Source organism: Balearica regulorum, chromosome 2 (genome assembly GCF_011004875.1).
Source record: "Balearica regulorum gibbericeps isolate bBalReg1 chromosome 2, bBalReg1.pri, whole genome shotgun sequence".
NCBI lineage: Eukaryota > Metazoa > Chordata > Aves > Gruiformes > Gruidae > Balearica > Balearica regulorum.
In genome coordinates, this window is record NC_046185.1 from 128,536,927 (window position 1) to 128,546,400 (window position 9,474).

Below are 9,474 nucleotides of genomic sequence, written 5' to 3' on the forward strand. Positions count from 1 at the left end.
TAGGGAAGTATGGGTAAAGAATATTGCTTACTAGGAATAAAATTTAAGCTGCAAAGAAAGCCAAATGCCTAAAAAAGAGGGAACTGAGTGCTGGGTGGGGAATGGCAGGACTTAGTTTTTTGCTGTAAAACTGAAGTTAAGTATTTACCATGTTTTATGGTGTTTACCATAAAAAGTGGAGTATTTTTATTCCCTGCTGATTCCCATTAATCTATATTTAACTGACAAGATTTATGTGTATATGCTAGAGTCCCCAGCGTGTGTTTTTCAAGCCTGAAAGAAAACCAAAGAGGGCCCAGATTCCAAGAAGTCCCTGGCCTGGGGACAGTCACACATACAAAGGTTGCTTATTGTTAGAAAGACTCCCTACCCTACAATGCAGGATTTTAGATTTGTGTTTTGTATAGCTACTTTAAATTGGTCAGATGACACAGAAACGAATGTCCAGGTTTTAAAGTAAATTATTCCACTTAAGTTTTTCTTTAGGTTGAGAAGGTGCAGCAAATAGAGAAAGAAAGGAAGGTTCCCCCAAACCAGTGATTTTGTTTCAGTGATTTACTGAGTCAGTACTTTGGTTATGTGCTGGGAAAGCACCAAACATTGCAAAGTTCATTTGCCAAAGCAAATACCCCATATGTTAAGAGCACTATAAATTAGATACCACACAAGATCTACTTGAGCATCAAGTATTAGCAATTCTGCTTAACTTATCAAACTTGTGCTTTGATGTCAGGTACATTGCAGAGACCAAAGGTATTTTGATTTTTACATAATAATTTATATTGCACTTTGAATAACAGTCCCATAGCAAAGCAGGGATATAAATATACTCCCAGGCCTTTTTTTGCACACAGATGTAATTTTAGTTTGGTCTCCTCACAGTGCCTTGCGTCCACACAGTCTTTTACTACAACAAATGAGCTAATAATTCAAACTGCAATAAGTGATCCTCCTTGGAGCAGGAGTAGCGCTACTTGGCAGCGAGTTTGTTTGCTTTCAGGTTCATACGGGAGCCTTCCCGCCCACTCTGCTGCTGGCAGTCCTCCCACGATCCCACACCACATTGTTTCGCGTTGGCCTGGCCCAGGCGCCCTTCCTGCTCTGGGTCATCTTGCCCAAATGTCGTCTCTCCTGGTCCCACGCCAGCACTCAGGTATATGTGCCACATTTTAATAAGCGGCAGCAAGGAGTCTATGTTTCTGATGTCACCTACCCTTTATCATCGCCATTCCCGCTGTGAGCCCTGCAGAGTGGCTAGAACAGGCCACTTTCACTGGAAAGAGAACATCGTCTGGAGCAAACCCACCATCAGGCGAGTAGTTTCTGAGCTGATAGAGTAGAGGGAGCAAGGGGACATGCATCCCAGAGGGGAGCAGGAAAAGGAAATAGGAAGGTGCCAGAGAAGGATGGGAGGACCAGTAAAGCCACCCTTGCACAGAGGAACAGGCTTGTTTTGCAAGCTGTGCTCAGTGATACCCAGAAATACTTCAAAGTACTGCCAAGACTCCACAGAAAATGATCCTGACCTGAAATGGTACAATGGTCTCCAATGATGGGATTTGCCTTGGCAGACAAGATCCAGGATAACACAGAAGCCTCCTCAGCTGTCTGTGGCAAAAGAGGTCCCTTAACACTTTGTCCTCTGGTACTCTCCCTGCGCGTAGGACGTGCAGGATTCTTTTCATCCTCTGCAGACTGACAGCTACCATGGCAGCTGCAGTTAGTTCTCTCTTTCCAGATTACTTGCTTACCCACACAATATGCTAAAGCAACATCCAGGCTGTAAAACCTCTCATTTTGCTCCAGAATCACATCCAACCACAAGCAGCATGTTCGCAGCCTCGAACCTACTTTTCTGAGCTGTCTCCTCCAGCCCTGCTCCTCCTCGGACCAGCTGTGCCAAAGGAGTTAAAATATCAAATGTGTTGTATGGCCCAGATGTTTATCATAGTGGGCACACAGAGTTATATAAGCACATACAGTTCTTTAGTTTTGGGCCAAATAAGTTGCCCCAAGAGGCTTCAAAGTGAGATTTCATACTGCTATAGTTGTCTTAAAGCATCAGTTGCAATGACTGGAAATTGTTGGGGCCAGAAAAATTCATACGGAGTCCTACTAACTTTGCAGGGGACTTTCTCCCAGAACAGAATTTAAAGCAAAGACCGCTCTGTTTTGTTATTTCCATTACAAAATAAACAGCCTTTGCAGGACCAACCTTACAGATGTTGTTGCCCTTCCACATCCACATTAAAGCAGGAGACCACTCTGGTAACAAGCAGCACTGCCCACAGATGTGTGTCCCTTCTTGCCCTATCTCGGGGGGGCTCCCCTGCATGTAGCACGACCCAAAAGGTCTTTACTCTTCTTTAGTCTCCCATCATCAACCTAAACATAACCCTTCATCTGCAGCCAACGTTTTCACCTAGGCAAAGCAATTTAGAAAACAACTTACCTTAGAGCAAACCACAGGAGGGAAAGGTAAACGAGTATGTCCTTTCAAAAGTGTAGGAAAAGTGATTCTTTATCATTATCAGCATGACAGCTTGGACTGGGAAATAAGTACAGGTGGTGTTGTTGGCTTGCCTTAGTAGGCAAAATGCTATATCCCCAGCCTAATAAGGATTTAATATCAGCTGAGAGACTGAAGGAGACAGAAAAGGAGGAAAGGTGACAAGAAATATCCAGATAAAATCTTCTTGGGGGCAGTCGTGCCTAGAGATGACTGGAGAATTGCAAGACTAGTTTAAATTGAAGGAGATCTGATTTAGCCACCAGGAAAAACTAAGTGAGGAGCACTTTGTGGTTCATATACTGGATGTCCTGCAAAAATGCAGAAAGAACGAATAGAGTAATGGAGTTGCTTCAGAGGAAAGATAAAAGGCTTGCAAAAAGGCAGTGGCAGCTTGCATCTTTAGCAAATACCTGCAAAATCATACGTAGTGCGTGGATGGTGAACACAGAAAGAAAATTCAAAATTTCTTGTCACACAACTAGAGACAATATGTTTGAAATTCTCAACTAGCAGGATTAAAACAACATCAAAAGGGAGCAGTTTTCTGCACATTTAACTGCCAAACTCACTGTTATAGACACCCCTTCGCACCAAAAGCACAAATGGCTTTTAAAAAGTTCAAAGAATTTGTGAAAGCAAAGGGTTGAGCTGACCTTCTGTTAAAGAGGCCAAGGACTGCTTTCCACTCTGTAGCACTGGACAACATGTGAAGATTATGCTATACTGGTTTTTTAATGTGTCTCAGTGGTGGTAGTGTTCAGCATTCAGCCATGGGCACGGTTGCTTTGAGTCCTCCATACTCATGAGTGAGAGGAATTTGAATGGGATGAAATTTGCACTGTGTTCCTGGTCAGGTACGCTCCGTGCAGTTTGTGCACTTATTCTCTATCTTGTTCATAACCAGATTTTAAAACAACCGATCTGAATAATTTCATTGAGGAGTAGGTCACCTCATATTTACAAAACATTCCCTTTCGCACACATCAGCATAAAAATTTATACCCAAACCCAAATAATTTTGGTCATTGCCATGGTACCAGTACAGACACTATTCACAACTATGCTCTAAGTGCAGCAAGAGTAAAGTCAGGCTCCTTTGACACTGTTCATCTACAAAACTGGGCCATTTTTTATAATGCGGTATCACCTTTCTTTCAGCCTCCCCTGTGCACATCTCACTTTCATTCAAGTTTAGCTGACCTGTTCTGTTCTCTTCTTCAAAAGCCCACTGGAAAGGTTCACAGCAGGGAAAGATAAGTGAGTTCTTCCAGGATGATTGGAAAAAAATAGATGTATATATTTGCATCATCCCCTCATGAGGTGTCACTCCCAAGCTTTTTAGAGTGCATTGCAGGATGGCTGGGAGAAGAATCATGGGAATTTACTGGTTTGATCCCAGATTTCCTCCAGTTGTCACTGGGCTTTCTGCAACACACTCTGGGGAGCCACGAGCAGCGGGACGGTCACTGCAGCCGGGGGTACCTCCCCAGGGTGCCGCGTAGCCCATGAGCATGGCACCGCTTGCAAGCGCACTGTTGGACAAAAAAAAGCACCGTGGGAAAGCAGATCAAAGCAATGTGATTGCATTTCACGTTTGATACAGCTCGTTCCTGAAGCCAGGGTGAATAGCCTAATCCAATGTATCATTCCTGTGCAGGCAGACCCTCGGGCTGGCACCGTGTCCCATGGAGCCCTGCTCCAGCGTGCAGCATCTGCCACCGTCCGCCCTAGGGCTTGGCTTCAGTCTGCCCTCCTCCTTTCCACCTCCTTTTGGGAGCTGCTTTGCACAAACTTTGAAGGCTAAAACTCAGGCTGTTTCAGGCCCTTCAGGGCATTTATTCCCCTGTGACTTCCTGCACTACTTGATCTTTGATCCACACTCCTGACCTTTAAAGATTCAAAGGGGCAGATTTCCACTGATTTAGCTTCAATTTCGCGTGCTCTTATTTTTGCAAATATAAGTCTATCTGCTTACCCGTTGCCTCCCCTGTTTAATGAATACCTCAGCTGTTGATCACAACCACTGCCAGACACCTAGTAGATGGGACAATTATTCTCACAAGGACTTTTAAGTCCGGACTTTTAACCCATGGAGTCCAGCATGGAGCAGCTGCAAGAGCTCTGAGTAGCAGCTGCCCCTTTTCTACTGCAGCTGCTGAGCCGCTCTCCTGATGGTCTCTGGCTACTTTGCTAGGGCAAGAGGAAAAACTACTTTGTTTCCTAGACACCATAATATAAAGGCTTAACTCACTGCTGCTGTAAGAAAGGAGGTGAAACGCCACAGCCAGCTCCCACCCAGTGTGGTCATGATGTAGAGTAGCCTAGGGCGGCTCTACCTTGCACCCAGCCAGCAGATGAGTAAGAGGCGCAAGACACAACAGGAAAGTTCTGCCTGCCTGTCAGTTTTCAAACCTCAGCTTGTTCTTAAAGAGGCATTGGGGCAGATATTCTGACAACTTAAAGATACCTGGAGCAGTCTCAGATTCAGGATCCTACAGCTCCTGGTTTCCAACTTATCTGCTGAGCAAGTGTCTATGGCAGGCTCTTTCAAACCTGCCTCCTGAATTTCACTGGCTGTCTTGGGGCATGGATTCAGCAAACCCGTCAAGAAGAAAAACAAAGGAGCAAATGTTCCACATGTCATAAATAGTTATTCTACCGAGGATGAAGCAATTTGAGACTAACCTTCACCCTTTTCAAGACTTACTCATGGCCACTGGACTGTACCTCTTCACCTCACTTCCCACGGATGAGATGATTGTGTTTGGGCAAAGAAAGCATGTGGCCAACACATTGGCTCAGCCATCTGAGCCCTCAGTTCTACTGTGGCCTCACAGAGGTCACAGGCCACCAAGCAAAGCTTGAAACAGTCGTTGTGTTGCTCTGACTTATGGTAGGAATTGGCCTTATATTCACCCAGCACTGAGAATGAGGCTGGTGTAAATATAAGGCTTAAATTTGATTTAAGGCCGTACTACCCCACACCTCTTTGGTTTTGCTGCAAGCACTGCTCATCACTATCAAACCATCTGTACCACCATAACTTAGGGCTATGAAGTTATAGCTGCAAAGCGTTACTGCTGCTAGTAAGAAGTTGCATGCAACATGCAAGAAGAGCAGCTGTAACTGCAGTTTTCTGCCTGGCCGTGTGGTCTGTTATCCACTTCTTCAGTGCTGGGGTCTGGCAGGTAGGCTGCGGGGCATTCCCGACATCAAGGGAATTCCCTCCTTCTGCTGACTTCTCCTTCCTGGACTCTGCCAGAGCCCAACTCATGTGATTTACTAAGGGAAAGCAAGACACAAAGTGAATTCATATCTGCATCCCTCATCCTTTCACAACACCCAAATGTGAGCTATAGGGGCAGGAAATTGTTTCAGGAGATATGTGATGACTTTTCTCAAATGTTCACATCCAGCTGTGTAATCAACAGTTGTATCAAGGCACCTTGCTGCTTCATGGAGGGATCCCTTCCAGTGGGCATATGAGAGAGTCCTTCAGCAGAGCATAATGATCCAATCCACTGGGGCTGTGTAACAGCGTGCTAACGGCCCACCAGTGATGGTGCGCTAGAACAGCATCAGAGACAAGTGAGGAACAGCACAGGGGAGAAATGTGAATGGGAAGGATTGCCTTGATACTGAAAAATAATGGAAGAAAGAATAAAGTGAGGAGGGAAAAAAGGTAACAAAAGGCAAATAGATGACTGAAATATAAACTAGTGGCAGTAAAATGTCCCGCCCCTCATCTATACTCATTTTACTTCAGTATTTCCTCCCATCTCACAAAGATTTCCCAGTTTTTCACTCATCTGGTAGAAACCAAATAAAAGATATTTCCTCCCCAGTGAAGGAGGTGTTTTAAACTTTGATGGACTTGGATTCTTCTAAGTTCTTTTTTATTATTATTCTTTCTTATTATTATTCTTTCTTTTGGGCTCATAGGCATGATATTTATCTCATCCACACATGGGAAGAGGGGAGGGAATGAGTAGGCTTGACTTGTGCTAACTGTTGGCAACAGTTGTTTAATTTTTTGCAGCATGCACCCAAGTATCATAAGACTCAGTAAAATATAAATAAATATGCTCTTTGGAAACCCCATACATCTTTATGGCCTATGATACCTTCAAATCATAGAAAAACACATGTTTGTTTGTTTGTTTGTTTAAAGAAGGTTTTGGTGGCAATGCTACCTCCCATTGCTGTAAACAAGGTCAGGAGGCCAAAATTAGTCTGTCCTATTTTGCACAAAATAGTCAACAACTTAAGATGTTTTTGCAATAATCAGAAAATTATTGACCGGTGTCAACACCCCCTTTCTGATAAACTGTTGAAATGTTAATATTCTTGGCAAAATTGTTTTTGCTCTAATTACTGTATCCATCTGCTCTATAAGATTGATTATACTGTGAGAATGTTTGTTCTCTTGTCTCCTGCAACGATGGGCCTCTCCTTGGCGCAGAAATAGTCCTGCCTCATCTTTACACAGAGACGAATGTGCAACAGAAGTCAAACCAACATTCAGCCCTAATAAAGCCAAATAAAAAGTCCTTGAAGGAGTTAATACAATAGATATTAACTGGCTCTTGAATGGGCCATCCCTTGGAAATCTATTGCCCTGGACAGGACGAAAATAGCTGGCCTTCGTCCAGCACAGGATATCAGTGACCAGGAAGGCCACCAAAAACCTGGAAGCCCACAAATGCTGGCAGAGCAGCAGTGTTACTGATTCAGCTGAGGAGAAGTTTGGCTAGTTGGCGATGCCAGGCCCCCTCTGCACCAGCTCCTTGGCAATGAGCAGCTGAGTTGTCTGAGGAGCAGAGCGGTTCCTGTCCTACCTTCCATCAGCACCTGCAAAGGCTAATGTTACCTGGATTGGATGGGTTATTTTTGGAGCCAACATATAATATACGTGCTATCTGTGGCATGTGCTGATAAAGACTCAGTATAAAGTGGTCTGGTATTAATCATTATTAAAGCTGATTAAAACAAAACAAAACACAATACAACAAAAATCCCATACATTTTCTAATGCAAAAACAGTAGAAAAATAATTGTTTTATTAGAAAAATGTTGTTTTCCCATGGCAAGTCTGGAAGAAATTCAAAATTGCATTTCATTTTGCAGTGGTATTTCAAAACACATGCACAAAAAAGTCATGCGAACTCAAAAAAAGTCATTTTCTTTGAGCATTCTTGCACAGCAGCTGAAATTTTTCGTTGCAAAATGATGCGTTTCTCACACACACAAAATCAAATTCAGCAAAAGCGTCTATTTCAGAAACACAATTTTTGGTTAAAAAGAAAAAAAGCAGCTATTCTTTTCCAGATACTGAACTATGTAGTCATGTCTAAAGCATTCAAAAGCCACTGAGACTCAGGCAAAGATTGCTTTCAGGTTTTTCATTTTAAAAAAAGATTTAGGGTCTTTGTAAAAATCTTCCAAGTTATTGACTCCATAGGGTGCACTCAGTGCATATGCTTATCCTTGCAGAAAGAAGCTTAAAGGCTAGAAACTTCCAAAAAGGAAGAAGGACTTTCTAGACGTTGAAGGGATGGCTTTTTCACAGTTTTAAATTCGTAACATATGAGTACATACAACTTTTTCTGAACTGTAATGCAGCCTAAAGAGCATCTGCTGGATATGCATTCGCACCTTCGTGTCAACCCTTTATTTGTGCCAGCAGGGAGTATTAAGTTGTACTTAGCTAACACAGGCTGTTTCCAGCGCCTCAGCTAATGTACCATGCAGGAACACTTTCAGAAGAGCTTAAGAAAGAAGGGGGAGAAGACTAACAAAAATATTGTTACTAGATTTATTGGAGATAGCGTGGGAGAATGAGGTTTTTAAGAGAAATTCCTCCTCAGAAAAAGATTTTGTATGCCCGCTTCTTTAGTGTGCTATTGCACTGCTTAGCAATTATTTTTTTTTAAATCTGAGAAACGTTTTAGTGAGGAGAGGGTGACTGCAGGCCAGCCTCGGCATAATACCTCTCTCTTGTCTTCTGTGGTTACTTTCTCCTTCCATTTCTCACAGCAGTTGTCAACCTTAAGAAGACCCAGCACAACGCCGCATCGCTGCTACCATTGCCCAGAGCAGGAGAAATGCAGGAGGACTTTCTACAGCAGAAAGGTAGTAGAAGTTTCTGCAGACTTCTTGCTTCAAATAGAGTTTCTTGGGCCTGGGCATCAAGCACGCAAGACATCCATTCTGCCAGCATTCCCACAAGGCTCTTGTGTCCTTGTGCCTGGTGACCACCATTCAAAGGACTTTCCACCTGGAAAAGACAAGTTTTGGCCATTGCCAAAGCCAGGGAGTGATAAGATCCCTTTCAAAATCAGCAAAGTTGTATTTAGGTAGCTGGGAGACATCAGCCCAGGGTAACTTCTGCTGAAATCAGTAGGGATTTCCAAGCAGATTTTGAGTTGACAACTGCTTTTAAATTATTTTTAAAATCTTTTTCAACCTATATTTCATCATATATTTGTTTAGTCACACCAGCCCTGAAAGGCCAGATAGAATTCTAGCAAATATCATGGGAATTCCATCATGGAAACAAAGTGTCAGCATAAAATCTCTAAATCTCAGAAAGGAGAAGGATTGAAAGTTGCAATCTTTACCTAGGACAAATACAAATACCTCGGAAGAGGACACTGACAACAAGGAAGACCCCACACTCCACAAAGAGCCCCTGGGAAATCCAGAAGTCCAAAGAGAAATTAGGGTTTCACTAAACATTCACTTGCCACAGTTAAATTTTTTGCAGGGACCTGAGCACTTTCTCATTGTCCCCTGCACAAAATACGTGGAGGATTGCAGCAGCTGAATTAGGCTTGATAATTTCCTGACTGCCTGCAGACTCAGACTGACATCCTGACATTGTCCTACACCAGAGGACTATTTTAAAAGCTGCCTTTACAGGCACACTGGATGTAATGCAGCTTTATTTTTAAATGAAATCT